Raw genomic sequence first — 25,072 nt, forward strand, 5'->3', positions numbered from 1 at the left:
TTGCTCAGCAACGTGTCATTTTACCTTCGTGTCCCCAAAGGCAGGTAAACGGACCAAAGCCGATTTGATATTGGTAGTATATAAAGGGAAACTTGCCCTGTTCCAATCAGGGCTTCTGCCGCAGAAAGGCACCGAGGCAGAGCGGATCTGGACAGGCCAGCGGGCTGAGAGCAGCACACGGTGCGCACCACGTGAGGGCAGAGGGCTCGGTGGTGACCCTTCCTCCTGCACCACACTGACTGAGGAGTAAAGCATAGCAGATTGCTCAGGATTCTAACTGTACGAGCTCCAGCTTAACAATCTCCTTCATGGGGTTCCTGGGTGGCTCAGTGGGTTAAACATCTGCTCAGGTTATGATCCTGGGGTCCTGAGATCGAGCCCCACGTTGGGCTTCTGGCTCAGCAGGGAGCCTGCTTCTCCCTCTGCCTGCTGCTCCCTTACTTGTGCTCTCTATCTCAAAATAAATAAGTATAATCTTAAAAAAAGGAATTTCCTTTAGAAGCTTTCCTCCTGAGGCCACCCTGTTTTTTTAGGTGTGGCCCCACAGTGTGGAACCCCGGCCCGTGCATTCCTGTCCGTCCAGTCCCCCCGCCCCCTGCCCCCGGGATCCCAGCTTCCACTCCACGCCTCATTGCACGTGAGCGGCTCAGCTCACGAAGTCTCTGCTTCCCTTGGGAAGGAGGATGCGGAGAGCCGCTGGGACAGCTCGGCCCACAGCCCCCCCCGGCTCTGACCTCACACAGACCGTCTGCGGCGTCCTGGCTGGGGAGGGGCAGGGGTTACTGTAAAAGGAACGACCCTCTTTCTTCACGGAGTGGGTGTTGCGAGAAGCGCGTCTATTCATTGTTGTAGCCTAGGCTTAAGGCCCCGTGACATTCTTTCCTATGTGGGGAGAGTTTTCTTTCTGTTCCTAAAACAACAAACCTTCTCAGCTTCAAGCCTGGCCAATCTTAATAGAGTCATGGCAAAAAAAAAAAAAAAAAAAAAAAAAAAAAAGAGAGAGAGAGAGAGAAAGAAAGAAAATAAGAGAAAAGGTAAAGCAAAGCAAAAACCAACCAAACAAATCAAGGGCATTGGTGGGGAGGGGGGATGTCATGGGGAGAAGATACCTAAACGCCCAAATAACCTGACTCAAATTCGGGTTAACCTTGTGATTTGGGGCCAAATTTAGATTTGACATTTTCCTTGAAGTTTGGCTTTAGTTAATTACCGGCTTTTCCAAACAGCAGCCTCTGAAGTCCAATCCAAATTATTTCTCCCTTTTGATTAATATCCAAGCCAACTCTTAAGACCATTTGTTGTAAAAGCCGAGGACGGCCAACTGCTGGCCCAGTGTCGCAGACGGTAAAGCCCTGAAATCCACAGGCTCCAAAGGGAGGTGTCCACCTGCCACCTTCAGGGCCGTGCCTCCCGTCCCTACTCTGCTGTGGGGCTGTCAAGGGATCAATCCCTTCTCCCAGCCTGAGCTCCAGGTGAGAGCCTCAGGGCACCAGCACCCGCGAGTTCAGGGGGAGTTCAGCATGTGAATAGAACCTCCCTTGTTTGGTGGAAACCAGACCTCACAGTTAGAAACCTCGGGAATTCACGGCCACACAGGGTTATATGTTTGTGTGCATATACGTGTGTGTGCTAGTTACAAGGAAAACCCATGTGGGAGCTGCACGCATCGCTGAACTCAACCCTCGCTTCAAAAATGAACATGGCAGAGGTCCAGTAAACGTGACCTCCCAACCAGGAAACATTTATTTTTGGTGATTCCGAGTTATATTACTTTTGATTTCTTAGAAGCTCTTCTGGGGTCATTGGAAACAGTAAGGAATTCCTCCAGCAGTTAATCAAAGGGACTGATCATCAAGGTAGCATGAGAGGTCTCTGCTGCTTCTTTTTCATCTCGCCGCCCCGGTCGAGGCTGGGTGGTGTGCAGGACACTGCTGGCTGTCCCCATTCATCCCACCGCGAGATGAAGCGAGCCGCTCCGCTAAGTTTTACGTAGCCAGGTGTTTGTTTTCCAGAAAAACCTGTGCCGTGTGAAACAAATGATTTGATTTAAGTGTGTGGTATGACTGCGGTGGGAAGCAGTTGAGCGCACAGCCGCGATGCTGCAGCATCTCCATGGCAACGGGTGGAAATAATGGCCCCCTTCGGGAATAGGAGAGATCTCAATCGTGTTGCAGGCGCGTTGCACTGACTGTCTGCAGGAGAGATGGTTTGCAATGATTGTCGCAGAAATTCCTTATCAACAGAAAAATGAATGAGAAGCGGCGTTTTCAGAAAATCAATGGATTTACTGACAACTAATGTGATCCTCTAAGTCACCAAGGACAGCGAGGCAGAGATCTGAGAAGCCGATGATTCTGGGCCCAACACTGTCCCGGTAGCTGATCAAGGCCTGTTCACCGTCCCTGCCACACAGAACTCATCTCCAGGACTGTTGCCGATTTTTTCCTTATTGGAGGCAGACACAATTGGGCATTAATTGGAGCAGAGTATATAACTCCCTAGCACAGTCCTTGCCCACAGCAAGTACTCAGTAAACAGTGCTGGAAATCAAATTCCCGGGACCGAGTGAACATCTGTGCCTGGGGATGGGCAGAGGAATTGTCGTCGTATGAATAAAATAAAGTTAGACATTGCAGCAGACCCCTGTCCCACGTCGTGGGCTGCTTCGATGCACCCGTGTGAGCATCCATCTGCAAGACTAGACTAAGCATTACAGCTGTCTGTGCCCGTGTGATGCTGACACGAGACACACACACACACACACACACACACACACACACACACCCCACCGGGAAGGGCACTCTCTTTAGGAAGCCGCCGCTTTCCCAGGGATGTGGCTCAACCTGCAGACTGTGAAATCAAGAAACTTCCACAATGTCACAGGGGAAGGAGAACTCGGTCAGAACAGGCCAGTGGCAGGAGTTTCGGTTTTTCGGCTAACACACGAGAGTCGTGTTGTGGGTACGTTTCCCTTTTTATTTTAGGAAGTGCCGTGGAGGAAAGCAGAGATATTTTTGGTATGAGAAGTTGACTCTGCAAAGCTGCACCATTGCCTGAAATAGACTTGCTCTTCGGGCCGAGCGAGAACTCCAGAGTGCAGGAACGTTACCTTCTCACCCTCTTTGGGAGAAAAGCACTCATAGCACATGTGCCCACGGGCGTCTCACTTCCGTGTGTGCACGCCGGTTGAGTTGTGAAGTGCATCTGAAAGAGCTTTGAGTTCTCGTTCTGCCTTGGAGGAGCCCGTTTGAAAGTGTAGCATCAGCAGTAACTTGGGAGAAAGAAACGTGCAGCGTGGGGGCTGGAGACTGGGGCTGCGCGGTCCGCTCCTCCCGGGGGCCTGCGGGCCGTGGATGCTCTCCCGGCCTCCGCCCTGCGAGCTCAGCGCACCCCTGCGGGCTCTGCTTCCCTGGCCCGCACCGCCGCCCGCCACGGCTCCACACTCCTGGAAGCCAGCCCGGGTTGTATGCCGCTTTTCTTACTGATTTACTGTAAGCTGGATAAAACAAACAAAAAAAAAGTCACTATGCTGCCGCAATTATAAATTTATTTTTAAGTGTTTATTTCAACGAGAGATGAGCGAGCTCTCCTGTCCCTCTCCCCTGCTGGATGTTGGGCTCTGGTTTCTGACAACTTCGCCTGCGTGCCAGCAGCCGCCAGCCTCCGAAGGAGGATTCCAAAGGGACTACGGGGTGAAGAGTGCGTCGCCTCTGGCCTCCGCAGCCCGTGTGGAGATGCTCATCTTGTCAGCCAGGGAGACGCCACAGCGGTGGACGTGGGTTTGAACACGGTGACCCCCTAGGGGCTGCTCAGAGACTGGCTGCTCTGTGAGTATCCATGGATGCGGAATACGGACGGGAAAGGGGATTTCTGGAAGGTTCCTCCATCTCTCGCTGGGGTTGTGTGTTATTCTCCAACAGCTTTTTTCTTTTTTTACGACTTTATTTATTTATTTATTTGTCAGAGAGATAGAGAGAGATCACAAGCAGGCAGCACGGCAGGCAGAGGCAGAGAGAGAAGCAGGCTCCCCGCGGGGCAAGGAGCCTGATGTGGGACTCGTTCCCAGGACCCTGAGATCACAACCTGATCCGAAGGCAGAGGCTTAACTGACTGAGCCACCCAAGCATCCCCCTCCAACAGCTTTTTTTTTTTTTTTAAAGATTTTATTTATTTATTTGACAGACAGAGATCACAAGTAGGCAGAGAGGCAGGCAGAGAGAGAGGAGGAAGCAGGCTCCTTCTGGAGCAGAAAGCCCGATGCGGGGCTTGATCCTGGGACCCTGGGATCATGACCCAAGCTTTAACCTACTGAGCCACCCAGGCGTCCCCTTTAAGCTTTTAAAGTTTAATAGCTCATGTCGTGACTTCCCGGTAGTTCAGGAATGTCGCGGCAGCTGTGTTCGCGGCCCCGGCTGTGTGGGAGTGTAAAACCGTCTCGCCGGTTCGTAAGATGCAGCTCCGCGGAGACGGTCGCTCTGCAGTTTTGTCCAAGTGATTCATGCCAGCCGTGTGCCTTCCTGCTTCAAACACGGCTGATGAACGTACAAGCGCTTTCTCCTTCCCTTGAAATCGAGAAACCAGAGGTACCGGAAGCGGGGAGAACAGGCTGAAAGTTTTGGATGCGCATCTTCCAACTAACGTGAAAATTAAGGCATTTTAGGAAGTATTTGAGCTGAAAGCAGACTAACCAGTAATTCAGAACATTACCCCAGAAAGCTAGAGAAAGAGTTTTCTCTGCCCACATTCCTTTCCTCTCTGACTTTTAAGCAGGCCGCGGTCGAACCGTGCGTGATAAACACGGTTTATCAATTTCGAGTGATTTATCAAAAATTACTTGTCAGTTGTCTCCTCCCTGGATAAACCCAGATACGACTCACCGAGGAATTATTCTGGAGACCTACGACGGGAAGAGCTTTCCTGCTGGGGCTTGACACGTGGCATTCTGTGTGCTGCTTTGTTTCAGCCGGTTTATTCCGGAACGCCCGTCTTTCCTTGGTGTCCCCACAAGTTCTGTTCTCCTCTCAAAGGACACCAGTCATCCCCATATTAACCAGCACTGACCTGGCTCCCTGCCCCCGAGCGCTCAGCCGTGCAGAACCACAGCACACCCCAGGAGGGGACTATGCCCAGTGACGGACATTTCTCTGCCAGCTGCCCTCGCAGCCCAGGTAGAAGGGGCTCCCTGCCCATCTGGGCCTCCACACAGAGCAGGACAAATGGGAACCAAGTTCACTGTAAATATAACATTGGCTTTATCTTGTTTGCATTAGAGAGAAGCTTAGACTATCTTCTGTTGGAAAAGTCTAGAGGGAAGACCGCCTGGGCTTTGTCTATGGTGGGAGCGGGCTTCGGTCACCTTCCCGGCAACTATGAGCCGCCCCAACTGTTCTTTGCTAAAGAGAAATCTGATTGGGTGCCCGTGCCTGCGTGTGTGCTGGGCAGGGATCAGCATGTAGAAAAAAGGGGCCCAGCGTGGCGTGGATGGGGGGAGGGAATTCTTAAGAAGCGTTCGGTTTTGCGTTCGCTTGCTTTCCCCTTGGGTGGCGTGGGTGCGTGTGCTGGAGAAGGGCCCACAGTGGGTGAAGCCCGAGCTTTCTGTGTGGAGTATTTTACTGCAGGTGAGCTGAGGTGTGACGGCGCTCAGGAAGTTTGTATATGGGTGGCCCCGGCAGGAGAGCTCCAAAGGGAAAAGCATAGGGAAGAGAATGCTCTGAGGGAGGAAGTTGAGAGTGGACGTCACTGCCTGACTCCAGGGCCTCCCGCAATAGAAAAGGGTCTGGCGGGGAAGGAGGCAGCGATGGGGCCGGCGGGAAAACGCGGTAGTATCAGAGCCGGGAGTGCCGAGGGACGACGCTTGCTTTTGCTCATGGTTGTCTTCCCAGCACCGGGCACCGGGCATTCTGAAAACATGGGAATGAACTAAAGGACAGGCAACATCAACTCATTCTTGCAAGATCTGGGGGTCCTGTGTCTTATGTATGACGTGTTCTGTCCCTTTACATACGCCACGCACATGTACCCACATAGATATGGGCTTCTCCAGACGCTGGGTTCAAATCCTGGCTTGTCACTTCCTCGCTGAGGCTTCATTTAAAGCAGTGACCAGGGGGCCAAGATGAGGCTGTTCTGATGTGCTTGACCCACCGCCTGCCTGGGAGCAGACCCCAGGCAGCACGGCTCTGACTACCGTGCTTGTCCTGTCTGCCCTCCTGTCGTCCCGATGACACTGGAGGGCACTGATTTGCATTTCTTTGGGAAACAAATTTTAAAAACCAGCCATGCTCTGGGAAAACAAACTTTCACCAAAAATGTTTTCTAATGCATTAAAGAATACAAGCCCTGTTGATTCCAAAGCATGCTGTAAGATTTGTGTTTTAAAACTCTACCTTGTTATATCCATCCTGATTACGGCGCAAAAAAAAGGGGGGGGGGGGCTGGGGAGAGAAGAAAGTGGCATAATAAGGTCAGTAAGCAGTTTTTAAGTGTAAAATAATCTTGAATATCTGGAAACTTAAAAGGACATTTTACCCCATCCGTGTGTAGCAGCTTATGAATGGACATAAGGCACCTGGCGTTCTGCCAGTGTTTTAAAATTAGAGCTAAAGAAATGCGACCTAACTTAATTAGTATAAATGTTGCTGTGTAACTTCTACTGATGAGTGTAATTTGCAATGCAGGCTCTCCATGTAATTTTGCACAATGGGGCCCACAGAATGTAGGACTAGTATTTAATCAAGAGAAATGATTAATACGGAAGAGGGAAAGTTTGCAGCTTTGAAGCCTGCAGGGGCTCCGTGCGCCGGCCGGGACCCCCCGCATCTTCAGCAGCGGTTCCAAGGCCCCACGCAGCCCCCCCCAGAGTGTCCCCCCCCCCCCCCCCCGAGGAACTGCGAGACTGCCCCACGTCACTGGGTGCTTCTGCTGTTTCCTCGCCTGGAAAGGGAGGACACGGATGGTCCCACTCTCTTATTCTTGCAGTCGGGGATTAAAGGGGTGAATGATGGAAAGTACTAAGTACTTAGCACTGAGTACACAGCACTCAACGGATGCTTCTTACTCCCACTTCTGCAGGTGTTCTTGTCCATGAGCATCTTAGAAGCCGAAGTGGAGATGGTGCCTTTTAACCCAAACCATAGGATGCGGGGGTCCTCGGGTGATCTGTCCTTACTGAGTTAAGATTCATGCAACAGAATATTGGCCATCTTAGAGAGAACGATTCAGGATTAGTACACCCATAACACTGTGTAACTACCAACTCTACCTAGTTCCAACACGTTGCTGTGTAACTGCCAACTCTACCTAGTTCCAAGACGTCGGCCTCGCCCCGGAAGGAACCACCTGTGCCTTTTGTAGTTGCTCTTCCTCCCCCAATTCCCTGGCAACCACGAATCTGCGTTCGGTCTCTATTGATTTACCTCTTGTGGATATTTTATATTAATGAAACCATATGATCTGTGACCTTTCTGTCTGACTTCTCTCCCTTAACAATATATTTTGAGGATTATCCATGCCCTGGCACGTGTCCATACTTTCTTCCTTTTCATGGCTGAATAATATCCCATCGTATGACAGACCACACGCTTGGTTTATCCATTCATCCACTGATGAACGTTGTTTTCTGCCTTTTGTCTATCGTGGATAGTGCTGCTAGGAATTTTTGGCTACAAGTTTTGTTTGAGCACCTGTTGTGAGTTCTTTCAGGGATACACCCAGGGCTGGGGTTAATGGGTGCCACTGAGATTCTGTTTACCTTTCTAAGGGGTTGTCAAAGTTGACCCCGGTGGTTGCGCCATTCTGCATTCCTGTCAGCCACGAATGAGGGTTCAAGTTCGTTCGTATCCTCACCAACCCTTGTTTCTTCTTTCTTTCTTCCTTTTTTAAAAATTATAGTCACCCTAGTGGGTGTGAAGTGGTGGGTGTGATTGCGGGTTTGCTGTGCATTTCCGTACTGATCAGTGTGCACTGAGTGTCCTTTCTTGGGCTTGCTGGCCATTCTTTGGTTTTCTCTGGACACGCATCCGCTTGAGGTCTCCGTTCGTTGTTTTGACTTAGTTATTGTCTTGCTGCTGTTGAGCTGTGGGTGTCTTTATGCATCCTGGAAGCCAGATCTCTACCTCATATATATCATTTGCAAATATTTTTCCTGTTCTATAGGTTGTCTTTCCCCTTTCTTGATACACAAAGTCCTTGATGGTTTTCTTTGGAAACTAAGCGAACCTGTGAAAAACTTTGAATCACAAAGGAAGAAAGTCTTTCCCTCCTTTAGTCTCCTCCTGCCTTCCTCAGACTCAAAGAGAGGCTCGCTTTGGGTTCAGTGTGTCTTGAACATCTCTGAAACCTGCTAATCCACCGCTTTAACAAAAGGACAGCAGCCTTTGACTCAAGAGCCTCTGTTTCACCGCCCACCTTCCTCCCCATCCCTGAACTGATTAATTAAGGTCCTCTCTGGATATGGCAAGTAACAATGCTTTTCCCACTTACACTAATGAAAAGAGTTCTTTTTAAAATACACATATTTGTTGTTGTTGTTGTTGTTGTTGTTTGGAAAAAAATGAGTAAGGGACGCTTGGCTGGCTCAGTCAGAGGAACATGCAACTCTTGATCTTGGGGTTGTGAGTTCGAGCCCCTCATAGGCTTTATTACTTAAGAAAATAAAACTTAAAACAAAAAAAAGAAAAAAGGAAAAGGAAGGAAGAGAGAAATGAGTGAATGCTGTGACTGTGGCAAGCTTGTGAAGGTGGTCAGAGAACTCGGCCGCGGCTGCAGGCCCCAGGGGAGGCCCGAGCAGGCGGCAGGTGAGGGCGCGTAAGGTCCAGCGGTCTGGAGATGGGGCCCAGAGTGGACGGACGGTGCAGGGCAGGCCCGCCGCTTCCGACTCGTCCTTGCCGTGTTCCGGGACTCGTACCAGGCTCTGTGCTTCCGTGTTCCCCCCTGACGCCTGACTGCTGTCGGGTAGAGGAAGAGGTCTTGTCCTTCAGAGCACAGGGAGGTGTGAGGTTTGCCTGAGAGAAGAACATGGTGGGACGTGGGGACTGATGGATATGGGGCAAGAGGAAGGAGGAGAGTCCGGAAGGATCTGGAAGGATCCAGAAGGATCCTACAGCCAGTGAAGGGAGAGACACGGGCAGACAGGAAACCGGATGCATTTTTAGAAACTGTTCTTAGTTTTGTGGGGCTGTTGTAAGACATTAACGCAAACTTCAAGGCTTAAAACAACAGAAATATGTTCCTTCATAGTTCTAGAGGCTGCAGGTGTGACACTGGGTGTCAGCAGGGCCGCGTCGCCTTCGAAGGTTCCATGAAGGCCTCCTTCCGAGCTTCTTCCAGCTTTGACAGCTCCTGGCCAGCCCTGGGTTCCTCAGCTCGTGGCCGAATTGCCCCATCTCTGCCTTGTCTTCACATGGCCTTCTCTTGGGGGCATGTCTGTGTGCTCTCCTTTCTTCCAAGGCCACTAGGCATGCATTTTAGGACCTATCCTAACCCGTCATGACCTCATTTTTATTGAACTAATTACATCTGCAGAGACCTTATTTCCAAATAGGTCATATTTTGAGGTTCCAGGTAGACATGAATTTGGGGATCAGGAGGACGCCATTGAACCCATATGACACCCATTGCTGGCTGGTGGTTTCTCCTCTTCCGCTGAAGGTCTTGGGGGTGGTGATGACACCACTGGGTTTCCTGAGACCAAGCCTGGTGCATCCACCTTCTCCCTGGAGTCCTGGCCTCAGCTGGGGCCCACACCACCAACATCCCTGGGTGCAGTTTCACAGACCTAGGGGAAAGTGGATTTTCACCCGCAAGGTTAAATCAGAACACAACAATCAACCCCGAGGTGCTTCTTAGACACTTTGATAACTTCGACATGAAAATCACCGCTTAATCTACGTCTCTTTCCTCCTGTCTGAGTCAGATGGAAATTAAGAGGTTTACAGTCTTTCAAGCTTGTTAAATTATGTTTACATAGTTTCCAGATGCAGATAAGAGAGGAGCAGGGTTTGTGCCGTGCTGGTCCCGGGTCGCATCTTCATTGAAAACTCCCCGGCGGGGCTCGGGGGGCTCCTTGACGCAGGGCTGCGATTCCCCTGCTTCTGACTGCCTGACTTTTCCGGCTCTGGGCTGCACCAAAGGGGAGGTCAAGAAACACTTGGGCGGATAAAAGAATGAAGAAAGCCTACTCCAGGACACTCGAAAGGGGCCTTTCTGAACCCCAGAGATGGTGTCAGGTGCCAAGAAAGAATCTTCCACCAAAGAAAAGCATTTCCGGGGGGGCTCTGCCCCTCGTCCCTCACTGTTGTCCTTGGATTTCAAATAAAAAGGACGTTCCTTGCTGGAACGGGTCTGATACGGCTGATGTCCAGTCTGACTGTTCTTAAAGAGGTCAACCTTTATTTGACCTGAACTTTTCTAAACACAATCGAATAAACTCCATTTCGCATGGCCTGTTTCCTATTTTCCTATTTCCTATTTCCCTTTTACCTGACTTTCTAGCAGATTCTGACATACATTTTCTTGAGGTCTCTTTCCTTGCCTTTTTTTTTTCTCCTGGTAACAGAACAAGGACTTCTCAAAGGACATAAAATTCTGTGATTCTATATTGATAAATATTTGAGAAGATGCAGCTGGTGTTTATAGAGACATTGGTCGGGAAGAAACAAAGCTCAGCTTGGGCTTTTTTTTTTTTTTTTTTTTTTTTTTGTAAACCTTTTGGCCATTTCATTCACTCGCTGAACAAATATTTATTAACTACCCGTTTTAGGAGGCAAGGGCGTTTCCCAGGTATTGCAGAATTAAAATGAAGTTCTGAGTGGAGATATTTGGAATCTCAAACCCGTAAAACGCTAACATCGGTTAGTGCCAAAACAATTCATACATTTTGGGGGGTGAGGCAGAAGTGAAAGTAAATATTTTCAGCGAGTTTCCGGAATTTACAGAATGTGTTCTATTTGTCCTGGGAGGAAATGTTTCTCAGTTTAGACAGAGGCCCATGCTCCCCCTGCTTGTCCTGCTAAAATCTTACAGCCTTTCAGAATAATTCCCGGGTCTGATGAGCTCACTGTGACGGTGGAGACCTGGTTTTCTGAAATCTGGTTGTGTTCAGACTGCCTGAGTTTGAGTTCTGGCTTTGTCAGTTGACAGCTGGAAAGCCTAGGGCAGGTTTCTTAACTTCACTGATCCTCAGAGTCCTTCACGGAAAGGTATGAGGAGAGCCTTATATGTTTCTGAGAGCTGCTGTGAGGGTCAGGGGCGCGCGTGTGTAACGTGCTTGGAGCAGCGTCCACACCAGAGCACGCACCCTGGGAATGTCACTGTGGTGGCCAGGACCGTCACTCGTCCTCATCTGTCTCGCTCCTAGAAACGGTCGTCTATGGAATAAGGGTGCATGTTCTGTCCCGGGTACCCAGTTCCTCTGTAGGTGAACTTGCAGAGTCCCAGTGCTGGCTTGCTATCTTCCTGCCGTTCCCAGAGGTGGGCTAGCCCTAGGGGGTGGGAGCAGTCTCCCCCGCTTCCCCGGGAAGAAGGCATCCTTCCCCCTCTTGGGAAATGAGGCGAGCTCTGTGTCAGGGCTGCCTGCGGAGTTCCCTGGCCTGTGCACCTGCCAGGGGAGGAAGCAGGGCTCCCTCTGCCCGAAATAGCCTCCATTCAGGAGGGAGAAATCCTAGAGATTCTTAGCAACTTTCAGGGACCAGGAATAAGGCCTTAAAACCCAGTCCTGTTGTCTCTCCATCCAGCCGATGGGCATCCTTTCTCCCTGTAGGCTGCGGGGCTCTAGAATGGAGGCAGCAGCCGACCTGGGCGAGTGGGAGCTGAGCACACTCCCATGCTCCCGGCGTGGCAAGGCCCAGCTGTCTGGTGGGCCTCAGCTCTTGCAGGCTGAGCTCACATCTTCTCTGGCTTTCTGTCCTGACCACGGCCGCTGGCCAGGGGTGCGAGAAGGAGATGGAGCAGGGGAGACTCGGGAGCAGAGGCTGGAAGGTTCTGGCCCTTTCCCAACTGAGTTAGGTATGATGCTTCCAAAGGCAAAAGGCAGCCAGGCCACATTCTCATCCTGCCACGTTTCTCTCCTCCTTCTGTGGCCGTGTGGCCAGCCAGCACCCCAGTCACCAGGTCTTGCACGAGCGCCAGGCCCAGTGCTTACAGAGAGACAGGAGGGGAGGGCTTGGTCTGGCTGGCACTGGGACGCTTCATGTGTCCTCTGCAGGTCTTACCAGGATAAGCCTCTCCATCCAGGATGGCTTAGGAAGCCACTGTCAGCACCTCCTCTGGGGTGTCTTCCTGTCCAGGCCATCAGATCAGCCCTTCTCCTCGTGTCCAGGAGGCACAGTATCCCAGCAGGGTCTCGGGAGTCCAGCAGGAGACACGTCCCCGGCCACGGCCCCATTAGTGCAGCCGGAAGTATGACCCTGAGACTTCTCGCTGCTCCGGAACTGCCTGGTTCTGCTGAAGACTTATGTCTCTGGGACTGAAAACTGCCTTAGGTCTCCTTCCCGGACTCGGAACCCCAGAGTCTATTCTAAGAGAAAGAAGAGTGATTCTGTTGCTTCTGGTTTGGCTGCCTTTGAACTGAACATATTGTAAAGTGTTTATTCACATTCCAGAAAGGGTGTGAAGGGCTTTCTCCTTATCTTGCAGACTTTCCCCCCGAGGCTCCATGAAGTCACGGTTGTGCTCATTTTATAGACTCAGAGAGGGAAAGCCCTGACCCAAGGTCACACGGCCCGTGGCCCCGAGCCCAGGTCCCCCTGAACGTGGGAAGGCTCCGTGCTGCCGGGAGAGCAGCAGTGACTTTTAAAAGACGCTACGAAGAATTCGGTAATTTGGGGTTTCAGACTTGGGATTCTCCAATTCATAATGCTTAAATAGATTGATTCTATCAAGGGGGATTTGTTCAGCACATTTTTGTCTGGTGAGGTTTCATACTGAGACACAAAATGTCTCTCTCCGTTGGGCATGGTGATCTCACATCCACGCACATACAGTGGAGCATCCAAGCCTGAACACCTTCGGAGAGAAAGGGGACACTGCTGGTAATTATGCCAGCTGCGGGCAGGAAGCCAGACTGTCCGGGACAAGCGGGCACATGGTCACTCCGTTCAAGGACCGTCCAGAGCAGTGGGGGCTTTCTGTGTATCCCTCCGTCCTTTATTCCGCAGGCTCTCGGGGCAGCTCCCACCTGGTCCTGCAGGCTTCTCCCCGGAGGTCAGGGACTGCTCCCACCCCCAGGGCGGCCCTCTGCTGGCCAGAACCAGGCCCACCCCTCCCCGCCTCGATCATGCAGTGGGTCTGTATCCTCTGCACACGTGGTCTTACTCACTCATGACTTCCTGGGATCCTTGAACTGGAGATCCCTCTGCATTCTACTGCCGAAGTGACTTGCCTGAGCGCCTGCACACAGCAGATGGCAAAGCCAGGGGGTAGGGGGCTCCCAGAGCAGGGTCTGGCCACATGCTCTGGAGGCAAAGAGACCTGGTCTGGGGGACTGACACTTATTCCTATGACCAAGGAACAAGATAACTGCTTCCTTCCCTGGGGCACATGCCCTTAGGGAAGGGCCATGCCGTTCCCCCCAGTCTGGCTCCTGGGCTCCCCTCGTGACACACGGACTCCCTCCTGCATTCCTGCTTTTCTCTCTCCAGCCTTTTTGCCCCTGAGGCTCCCCAAATGTCCCTAGTGGATGACATCACCAGGTTGTTACATAACTGCTAACTGGTCCATTAAGCGGAGGGCAGGCAAGAGACAAGCGTGTCCCGACGTCGTCTGTGTTCATGGCCACTTCTGTCCTGTGCAGCACTTTGTCTGTATATACTTCGAGTCCCGGTTGCCAGTGCAAATAATTTTGTGTGCACGGGAGGGTCGCTGCAGTGAGCGCCCCGTTGGCTCCCCGGACGTGACGTGCCATCTGATTCGTCAGCTTTCCTCTCGCTTGGGGCAAGTCGCTCCCAGTGTTGAGCTTCTTGACTGCGGTAGAGAGAACGGATCCACGGATTATAAAATAAGTTCCAGGCTGGGAAACGGCGTGAGAGCGCCCAGCCAGGAGAATTATAAGATGCAGGTTAATCAGCATCACAAATGGAAAGAGAAATTGCTGAAGAACAAATGTTTGCCCGGGCTTCTGGGATGCCGTTACTTGGGGGCGTGCAGGGACCGGAAACCTGGTTCCAGGAGGAACCAGTGAAACCTGGTTCCACGCTGGGCGCGTGAGAGCCTGACCTTGCAGGAGGTGGGGTCGGGAGCACCCGGCAGGGGCCCGCGGACCTTTCCCTGGCTTCCCGCCGGCGCCACCTGCTGGTCGTCTCTGCCATCGCACCCGTGTCCGCCGACGGCGCATGCGCGGAGCCTGGGTCTGTCTCGCTCCGCCTGCCCGCCCCGCCTTGCCTGCATCCCTGACGGATGCTTTCAAATTCGGGAGCAAGTTGAGCCCATAAGACAAAATGTGAATTGTGAAACTTTCATCACGTGAAACCCCCTTCTCGGAACTCCTGTCACTAGGCTTCCTCTTTCTCACGCCGTGCTTGTAACTAGGAGTCCATCTGCCTCGGGAGGCTGTGTGGCTCTTGGGGGCACAGCAGCCTGTCCCTGGGGGCGCCTCAGCGGGTGCCTGCGGGAAGAGAAGCTCAGCGGCTGTGGGTGCCGCCTACTTTCCGGGCCCTGAGCACAAGGATGTGGCTGCTGTTGCCCCTCCCACCAGCTCTGAGACCCCATATGTGTCCCCAGGAACCCTGACAGGGAGGCACAGGGCCCCCCAGGCCACAGAGGAGGAGAGTCTCAGAGAAGAGAGCAACTTGGCCCAGGTGACAGACAGAGGAGCCTGGGTATGAACCAAGGGTTCCCCCTACCTGTCTCCTGGGTTGGGGCTCTGCACTGGGCTGACTGCCTTATTGGGTCTCCCAGTGAGTTGCAAGGGCTGTTGTGGGCCAGGGAGATACCTTAAGGATGGCTCTGAGGTCACGGTCACTGAACAGCCCAGCTTCCCTGACCCATAAGCCCAGCTTCTCCTCGCCCTGTCTGTGAGAGCAGACCTAGCCACCCCAGGAGCCCAGACACTCAAAATATCCATGGATAGCTTCTCCAGGCTTTGCTGAAAACCAGTAAAGCTTTTCACGAGGGCAGGAGCAGCAAGAGAGCCTGACCTTCCTCCTGAAGCCATGCCACTGACCGTCTGGATTTCTGCTCAGTTCGGTGGTCACTGTGCACACTTAGTGCATGGGAGCGATATCATTTCCTGCCGCTGGAAGCTTCCCAAAGGCAAGAATGGGGTTTTAGTCCCCGAGGCATCTCCAGCACCTTGTGTGTCTGTGTAGGACACAAAGGGTGGAGGCAGCCTTCAAGTGGTTTGGGTGCAGCCAGACTCCACACCCCCAACTTGACCCCACTGATGTCCTTGTGCAGGGATAACTGTTCTCCCTGGTCAGAATCGAAATCCCTTGAAGGCAGCATCTCTGTCTAATCTTGTTGATTAAACAAGGCCTCCTTCCATGCTCTGTGTCCAAAAGATACTCAGTAAATATTTGTTGAATGAATAAACAAACAAATCTCTATTACTGGCTCCTGGTCGTACTAAAATCTGAGTTTCTTTAAAAATGCATGAGTGTCATAATGCTTCCCAGTGTGAGAGCAGAGCATTTTATGAAATAGGCATGAATTTTCTATTAAAGAGAAGAGTATCTATTTATTAATATTCCCCAAGGGTAGCTTTTTTGGCTTACTGCTGTGTTACTGTTATAATTTTCCGTAATTATATGCTGTTGATTGTAGTTTACTGACAGAGCATCAATAAAGAAAAATGTAACCCCTGGAACTAGATCACTTGAAGTGTTTAGCCTTACCAGATGGGAACTGATCAATGAGCCGGCTCAGACGTGGCAAAGAGAACATTCTCCCCCCAGAGCTGTAAGCAGAGGGAATGAGGAGTTGCTCTGCAGGTCTGGGTTTGTGGGGTCAAGATACACAGCAGGTAGGGGCTCCGTTGGGAAAGGGGTTGGAATGATCTAGTGCTATTTCTGAGTGCCCTGGCGGCTGGTGGTAGAAGGATTTGGATGGACGTCAACACTCTGGGAAGCGGCCTGTAGGGAAAGGCCGTCCCGTGAAGAGCCCCGCAGCCTTCCGAGGCGGTGTGTGCAGCGCGGTTGCCGAGAGCTGGGTTACGTTTGTCTCCTTGGCCGTCGTCCAGCAGGTGGGCCAAATCATTGAATGAACATTTCGTGGCTGGGGTGTTTAAGGAGATGCTGAAGCAGTTTCGTTGAGGTATAAAACATAGAGAGTTCGTTTCTTAGTTGCAATTTGTGGGCAGAATTTTCTCCCGCACATCTCCCAGAGATGTGGTTGTAAAGAATCCATGCTCATTGTTTGGCCCAGTTAACATTCCTCCAAAGATGGGGGCTGGTCTTCGAAGTGGGTTCTTCTTGAGGGATGGCGACACACCCTGCTGGGCTGGGCCAAGCTTCTGCCCTAATTAGATGTGGACACAGAGACTGGAGTGATGACGGTGGATTCACTTTTAATAAAAGAAGATTAAAAACCATGTACACGTGGCCTATTAAGGAAAAGTGAACCAAATTAAAGTCTTCCCACAACTATGGACAGTGGTGACCTGAGAAGGGAGATTTCACTTGGAATTAGGAAAACGTCTTGCTTTGAGACCAGACGACATTCAAGGGTCCCCCTGGCTTCCCTATACCCTTCCCCTAGCCCCCGTCAGCACCCTCCGTTGGAGTCCTGAGTGAGGGAGGCAGTGACGGGGAACCACTTGGAATCCGAGGACCGGGGCTGGGTGCCCCTGTGTGGGGTGGCAGCCACAGGCTGTGTGATGCAGGAGCGGGGGGCGGGGGTGACCCAGTGGGGACTGGGGCCGAGTGGGAACACGCGGCTCTGCACATCCAGGCTCATACCGAGGGCCCTGCGGCCACACACAGGTGCAGACTGGACCTGGGAAACCAGTTCTCCAGCCTTTATGCGGATGTCCCCCTCTTTTTAAATATGTCAAACTAATTTAGAAAGTGTTTAAACGATAAGCGTGCACCCGATCCTTGAACTTGGCAGTTCCACTTACAGACATTAAGCCCCAAATAAATGAGAACTGTGCGTCCACAAAAAGACTTGTAATCAAGCTCCGAGCAGCTTGGTTCATAACAGCAAAACACGGGGAATGACCCAAACAGGTGTCCAGGGGAGACCGGGTAAGCCCACTGTGGCAGGCACACGTGGACGATTCTTCCCAGTAGAAAGGAACAGACACAGGCACGAGCGTGAACCTCCAACACCTGCTGAATCAAAGAAGCCAGACACAGAAGAGCACACGCCATACAGATCCATTGATACGACGTTCAAGAGCAGACAGAGCTAATCATCTCTGCCGATGGGGATCAGAACAGTGTCGGCCTCTCAGGGTCGGGGGAGAGTAGGCTGACATTACAGCCTGGGTTATGAGGGGCAGACATTTGTCAGAAGCCCCAACCATCGGCTTCAAGTGTGTGCGCGGACTGTATGGGATCAGACCTTTCAAAAAAGGAAAAGCTTCTGAAACACATCCCGGGCTGAACGCAGGCTGTCTGTGGGTCGCCTTGGGTCTGCAGGCTCTGATGTGCCACCTCTGGGCTGCAGTGAACTTTCACACTTAGAGCCCCTGGGACCCTCTGTTTGCAGGCAGAGAACCACATTCCTCCGGAACGGGTGTCTGTGTGGTGTGGCTCGGAGCAGGTGTGCAGTCAGGCCTCCATCCCACCAAGTCGTGGCCCAGCCAGTGGTCCCTGCAGTGGCACTAGTTTGCATTCACGGCTGTGGCTCAGTCTTCCAGAGGAATGTGCTCCCCTGGTCCAGGGCCAGCTGGAAGCTTCCGCTGGGTAGACCTGTTGCTAGAAGGCGCCTGTGCCAGCTGGGGTCTCAGTGGGACTGGGACGTCCAGGCATTTCGTGAGGTCCTTCCTTTTCCTTCTTTACTCCAGAAGTGGTTAGGAGATGTGAGCAGAGCATGGCGTACACCTGAAGAATGGAAGGTAGACACATTTGTGTGTACGGGTTGAGCGCCTCCTGCTTGCCCACCAAACGCCTGAGCCGAGGGAGCTCAGATGCTGGGGGGACAGACAAGTGAGGAAGTGGCCTGGGTACCAAGCACCCAGATCACCTGGGGACACAGGCTCCTGGAGAGTGTGGCTGGGGCCCCAGAGACGAAGGCTGGAGGGGGCTTTGCCCGACAGGGCCCGCGGGAGGGGCGTTGCAAACACTGAGAGCTGGGCGCAGCGGAATACAGAGGGTGAGAAGCCTGGTATGCGTTTGCTGGGGGCGGGGGGCACCAAGCACGGGGAGGGCGGGGGGGGGGGCCGCCACCCCAGCTGGCCAACGAGGAGTCTGGGCTCGACCCTCCAGGCAGCAGAAGCTGCGGAAGAGGAAGATGGGGTGAAATTCAGCCTCGTTGGAAATCACTCTAAAAGCTGCAGGAGCTGTCCGGGGGGGGCACTCTGGGGTCCGAGGCACAATGAGGTCTGCTCTTCGCATCCCCTGAGACGTTTAAAGGTCCCCACAGCAGGCAGGGCCACGGAGTCCCACATGCAGATTCGGCACAAAACTTCGTGGGCTCCTCATGCCCGCCACGCGGCCGTTTGAGACCCCTGGCGTCTGCCTTCCACGCTCCCCCCGGCCAGGTTGAGAGGGTTCCAGAGATTCCTGAGAGCAAATGACAGGAGTGTATTCCAGAGGTAACCGGAGCTTGTGTGAGTGACGTCTGGGATCCATCCTGCCCCATCTGTGAACCCAGATCCGGTGCTGCGGGCCTCCCCAGCTGGAGGGCAGGCTCCGATCCCGCCCACCGGACGCTGCTCCCGGGGGCTCGGGGCTCTTCCGGGGGCTTCCAGGCATCAAATAGGAGGACACAGTGGTGTGCACAGCGGTTCCCAGCTCCAAGCCACACTGGAGTCACCGGGGTCTCCCAGCTCATGCCATTCTTACTCTTGGACTTTCCATTTCGAGGTCCAATCAGAGCAGGTCTCAGGGACCCAGCCAGCATCCGCTGGCTGCTGTTCCCAGAAGTGGAGTAGGACTGGAGGCCAAGTAGGGTGAGCTCCTTGAAGGCAGACGGGAGGAGAGGAGTCTCCCCACAGCCTCCTGTTCCTCTGTGATTGGGACCCTCAACACCCCGGGGTTAAGTCTCCAGCTGCCCCTGCTCAGTGCCCCCTGACCAGCCCTCCTGGCATGTGCTCCCCCCTGGAGATGACTAAAATCAGAAAACAAGACAGCTGGGAAGTGGAGGCCTCTTGGCCTTGGGGGAGTGCTACCCGCAGGCTGTCCCAACCTCCAGTCCCCCTGGATTCCCCACTTATGTCCCTTTCCCTCTGTCTCTGTCTCACACAGACGCACAGACACAACGCATTTTTAGTGAGTTTCTAGAGAACGATTCTGTGATGTGTGCGCTGCACTGGGAAGACACCACCTTAAAAACCAGGGTTCTCACAGGTGCCGAGATAAGGCATTTCAGCTCAGCCTCTAGGGATCTCCCCAGTCCCTGGGCTCCACCTCCCAGGCAGGACTGTGCAGTGGTTCAAACAGGGCCTTCGGAATCTGGGAGATCTGGCCAGATCTGGCCAGTAGCAGAGTCCCAGCTCTGCTACTTACTGGAGTTTAGACGGCCTCTACGCCCGTGCCGTTAAAGAGATGTTGTCCTGGGCTTCCTGGGCCTGAAGCTCTGGGGAGGGAGCGGTCAGGGCCAGACCTGGTCCAGGTTTCTCTTGTTTCTCCAAGATACCATAATGCCCAGGTATGGGATTTGCCTCCAGGAGGCAGATGTGACACCAAGAGTATTAACCTGGGCTTGGGTTTGCCATTCTGTGGCTCTGTGATTGTGTGTCCTGCTGAAGCCCAGGGCACTCGTTCATTCATTCATCTAGTAATTTGTCCCCCAGACATTCCTGAGTATCCACCATGTGCTCTGGGGTTGTCCCCAGGTGCCCCCTGGGGTCTCAGACCAAAGCCAGATTGGTGAGTTGAAGTGGGGATTGGAAGGGGTGCCAGGCTGGGGTCCTGTCGGGGGTGCAGAGCACACAGTGTGCCTCCTGGGAGGACCCTAGGCCCTGTACCTGTGCCGGGAGGATGGAAGGTCGAGAGGGACAGTCCAAGTCTCCAACCCTTTGTGATGCGTCCTGGGGGAACCTTTGTTCCCCGGGGGATCCGGATCCTTCCCTGGGGTTCCCCAAAGGCTTTGCTAAGAGCTGAGGGCGGTGCAGCTGTGTGGCTGAGAGACAGAGAGATTGTGCTCAAAGCAGGAGTAACTGCTGGCTGCTGGCGGACCTTCTCACTGAGGGGTCAGGACTTGAGCCCTGTCAGGACGTAACTTCAGACACCGTGAAGCGTGTGACTGCTGCGCCTGGCAGGAATGTAAATCCATTTCTAACTGATGAATGTAACCCATTTTCTCACGGATTGGGTTTTGCTGATGGATCTCTTGATCCCAGTTTCAGATATGTAAGCAGACCACAAATAGAAGCAGTTTTTTCACTAAATTTCTGCTGTTTGGCTGATCATAACCGGAAATTTACTTAAGGGCCTTTTAGCATTAAAAAAAAAACAAAAACAATAACCTGACTAGTGTCACCTCGGCTCAGTATTCGGGTTTTAAGATTTTATTTATTTATTTGTCAGAGAGAGAGAGAGAGAGTGCACAAGCAGGCAGAGAGGCAGGCAGAGGTGGAGAGAGAAGAAGGCTCCCTGCTGAGCAAGGAGCCCGATGCGGGACTTGATTCCAGACCTGGGAGCATGACCTGAGCCGAAGGCAGTGGCTGAACTGAATGAGCCACCCAGGCGTCCCGATATTCAGGTTTTAGAGGATACATCAAAAGATAAATCTGGATATATCCTCTTCTCCATTTATATTAAAATTGTGTGTGTTTGTGTGTGTGTGTGTGTGTGTGTGTGTGTGTGTATCCAAATAAAATAGCCCAAAGCAATCTATTTGGCTTTGTAATAACAAAATGGCCAGTAGTCTCGTGGGCCGGCTGCGCTGGGACGCACCAGCTCTCCCCGGGTCTGTCCAGCCGGGGCCTTCCGTTTCCAGCTGCACGTGGTCAGGACGGAGGAAGATCACAGTTGCGGCTGTTCTCCTCCGTCCTGAAGGTTTCAGTATGGGCTCCCCAGGGAGTGATGGAGTTTAGTGGGGACCCTGGGTTTCGCTAGGAGTGCGCTAGCCGACTTTCAGCCCTGCAAGCGTGCCGTCTTTCTTCACGTGGAGTTTTAGTGAACACAGTGAGAGCCTTGCGCCCGCCGGCAGACCTCGCCTCTCTAGTGGCAGAGGGCGTCCGTCTGTTCGTCCGTCCGTTCCCCACGTCCTGTGCTGGCCACTGAGGAGGCTGTGACCTCATTGGGCAAGGCGTGGGGTTCCGGACATCCCTGAGCCTCTGCGGTGTGTGAGCACACCCTGCGTGATGGAAAGAGGAGCACCGAACTGAGGCAGGCAGGAGTTAACAGAAGTGGAAGCGCTGGGGTTGGCTGGCACCTTGTCCTGTAGCTACGTGCGGTCCCAGGACGTCTCCTGTCCTCAGGCCACCTCCATCCTCCCCCCTGGGGAGTGGGTGCTCAGGCACGTAGGCTGTTTCTAGAATTGTAGCACAGTCAGAGGACTGGTGAAAAGGGTCAGGCTACTGCTGTCAGCCTCCCCGAGGATGTGATGCCCTGCCAAGCCGAGTTCGTGCTTTCATTCCGTGCTCCTTCACCCTCTCCTGTCAGGACCCCAGGCACACGGAGCTCTCTTCTTGCTGCGTCGTGCCCAAGAGCCTCGCCGCAGCCCGAGATAGGTGCCTGACACAAGGGAGAGGACAGGGCTCCACGGGCTCCTTTAAAAATGCTGTTGGGGGAGAAAAAAAAAAGAGAAAAGAAGAATATTGGAGTTCCCAGTGTCCTCCTGGGTCTTTTAGTGCTCCATTCCCATGAGGTCACTTTTAGGTGAAGGTTCAGCGTCTTTATTCGGCTTTAACGGCGACTGCGCGTTCCTCTCCAGGACTTGACTTCAGTATCATCAGCTGCAGTTTTCAGGAACGATTCTAGAATATACATTTAGGTATTGATCTCTGACAGAACGCTGTGCCCCAGCAATTGACATATTTGCTGAGACAAATTAACCCAGGGTTGCAGCGAGACGATCTCACAACGTTGGTGGAGGACGTTGGTTTATCGTCCTACCTCGGCATCAGCCCTGGAGGCAGGGGTGAAAGTGTCGGTTCATTTATGGATCCTGTGAAGGATGGCAAAAATCGATTTACTGACACAGCCCAGATGAACGTCAAACGGAAATCTGATAATATTTGCCTGATTACCACCTTGAAGGTGTCCGGATCGTATTCTGAAGCCCTGGAGGTCTCAACCCACCATGCTTACAGCCTAGCTCCCTCCGGCCGCAGGGCCTGCCCTCCCCGGGGGCACCCAGCACACCTGCTCCCTGCACAAGGCCCGAGTGAGAATGTGGGGTGGCCTTGACTGCTCTAGGCCTCTGTGCCTGGGACCACCTTTCTACTGTGCATTCTTTGGGGTTTCAGTGAAATGCAGGTCCAGAAAAGGAGGTGTCTAACAGTTTGACAGTGGATGGCCTGCCTGAAGAAGGTACGTGGGACCTCTCCTGTTCCTCCCCAGGCTCTCCTGCCACTCTCCTGCCTTCCCAGGCACAGGTGTGGCCTTCCACCAAGTCTTGTTCTGATACGTCTCTGCAGTCTTACCGGGTGCTGCTACAGACTCTGCCCCTCGCCCGCAGGACCCCTCCAAGATGTACAAGGCCATGAGCTGATCTCAGCTCACTGGGAGCCCACATTCAAGTTCAGAAGGAAGAGGAGACAGAAGATTCATGGAGCAGAGGATCTCCAGCTGTGGGTCCCAGCCCAGACCTCCAGGCCCGGGGACTGTCATGGAGAAAGCAGGGCTTCCCTGAGCAGTGGCAGGTGCCGGGCCCTGGACAGTGGGCTAGCGGGGAAGCGGCGTGGGTGAGGCTGGCATCTGCTTGGGACAGCCACGTGAGCAAGGGTCAGGAGATGACAGCTGGATGGAAAGAAGCCACCATCGCCCCAGGGCCCCCCTCCAGGCACAGTGCTTTGGCAGGCTGTTGCCTCTGAGTATCTCTGTTAAAATTAAAATATAACATGAAGAGAATGAGGAATCTGCTGAGCCCTTTCCCTGGAGGAGAAGTCGCTGTTCAGATTTGCTGCAGAAAAATCGGGAGCACCTCCGCCAGGGCCAAGGCCATTTCTGATCGAAAAAGTGACAAGAACGGATAATGTATCAGGGGCAGGGTCCTTGGTTTCTGTTAATTGTTGTTTACTTTACCTGTTCAGGTCAACTTCCTGTCCTCTGGGTCTTCCCCCTCCTCCTCTGAATTATCATCTACTCTCTAATAATTTGGTTTGGGTAAAAGCAGACTCTCCGGAACACAGCTCTCTTGTCACTGCTGAGGTGGTAATTTTTAGTGAATACGGAATTCAGTGATGTTATATCGTATAGGAAATGACAGTCTACAGGCCTGTACAGGTGTAGAGAAATGAATCACTGCTCGTTTGTGATGCTCAGGAACCACAGTAACACGTTGATGTGGTCCACAATGTCTGAGAAGAGACGGCGAAGCCTTCGTCGGCAGCGGTTTTATGGGAATGTTTTCAGGAATGAAGAGTTGCCAGGTACAGGTTTCCAGGGTTCCTTCATTGGTTTGTTTCAAAATAAGAGCGATGGTTTTCTTCAATGGAAAAAAATGTCTCCGTAAAGTTTCTAGCTGTAGAGCATTCTTGTCTTATCTGTTCCCATCAGGGGAAACTTGGGAAGTTTCCTCTTTGTTCATGGCGGGTGAGTGGTCAGTGGGCTCCTTGATGATGAACTAAAGGCAAGTGTGGCGTTGGCATCTGTGAAAGTGTGCCCTTGAGAAGCTTTCTTGCATCTGTGGTTCTCTTGTCTTTACTGCAGTGGAGGACTTCATTCCCACCGAATAAGCTCTTCTCTTTGTACTCATCTTCGAGAGGGCAAGTCGCATAATTGGAAATATGCAAATTAGCGTGCGGTCCATAGGAGATTGAAATTGAAATGGTCCCTTAACAGACTTACTCACACGCCAGCATTCTTAAGAGTCTTTGCTGGTGGGGCACCTGGGGGCTCAGTGGGTTAAGCCTCTGCCTCCGGCTCAGGTCATGATCTCAGGGTCCTGGGATCCAGCTCTGCACTGGCGGGTTGGAAGGGTTCTCTCTGCTCAGCGGGGAGCCTGCTACCCCCACTCTCTCTGCCTGCCTCTCTGCCTACCTGTGATCTCTGACTGTCAATAAATAAATAAAATCTTAAAAAAAAAAAAAAAAGAGCCCTTGCTGGTAGCCTAGGCAGAGGGCTCTCCTGTCCTCAGGATGGTCCAGGGCCCTGCTCAGGAGGGACCGGCAGGAAGCCCATGGGGGCCAGGAGTACAGAAGAGCTGGTGATATGCTGGGGCCTTACATTTTTCTTGCATATGTATGGGTTGTTTTTTTTTTTTTATAATTCTTTGATGAAATCAGTTTCAGCATGTAATCCAGAAATGTGCCCATGGGCCTTTAGCAGTATGTAATGTAATAAAGCACAGAAATGAACGATAAAGGACCTTTTACTCCTTAACATAAAGGATTTTCTAGATTCTTTGAAGACCAGTTGCCATGGTGTTACTCTGTCAGCATCAGAGGGGAGGCTCAGCGGACTCCCAGCGAGGAAGCTTTGCTTGGTCTTCCCTGTCCCTTCCTTTGATGGAGCTCCTCCTTGGCTCAGGGAAACACCTTCTGCAGATTCTGAGCCTCCCATAAAGGAGGGAGGTTCTGCCCCTGGCCAGCTGGAAATGGCATTACAAAAGATACTTACTGGCCTGCTCTGTGGAAGAGTAAACTGAGACCTCATACCTTCAGCCGTCCGCTTCCTCTGTTTTTCTGTTTTCTAATCTAGTAACTTGGGTTTCCAGGAGACCAGTCGAACCGGGACAAAGGTGGAACTTAGAGTCAGTTCTCCTACATTTTTTTTTAAATATTTTATTTATTTATTTGACAGAGAGAGATCACAAGTAGGCAGAGAGTCAGGCAGACGGGGAGGGGGAAGCAGGCTCCCCGCTG

The 25,072-nt window shown here is 52.5% G+C and overlaps 1 protein-coding gene across 9 annotated transcripts in view; it reads left to right on the forward strand.

Annotated features, from left to right (window-relative positions):
* The window catches only part of PTPRE (protein tyrosine phosphatase receptor type E), a 148,666-nt gene that overhangs the window by 68,098 nt on the left and 55,496 nt on the right, over positions 1-25,072 (forward strand). Inside the window, exon 1 of one of the 9 annotated variants that reach the window (XM_059398815.1) lies at positions 3,482-3,827. The exons of the other annotated variants lie outside the window; for them this stretch is intronic. The gene's annotated coding sequence lies outside the window, so the exon portion shown is untranslated. Of the gene's footprint in view, positions 1-3,481; positions 3,828-25,072 lie in introns of those variants that run through there. 9 annotated transcript variants of the gene reach the window in all.

This window comes from Mustela nigripes, chromosome 4, assembly GCF_022355385.1.
Source record: "Mustela nigripes isolate SB6536 chromosome 4, MUSNIG.SB6536, whole genome shotgun sequence".
NCBI classification, from domain to species: Eukaryota; Metazoa; Chordata; class Mammalia; order Carnivora; family Mustelidae; genus Mustela; species Mustela nigripes.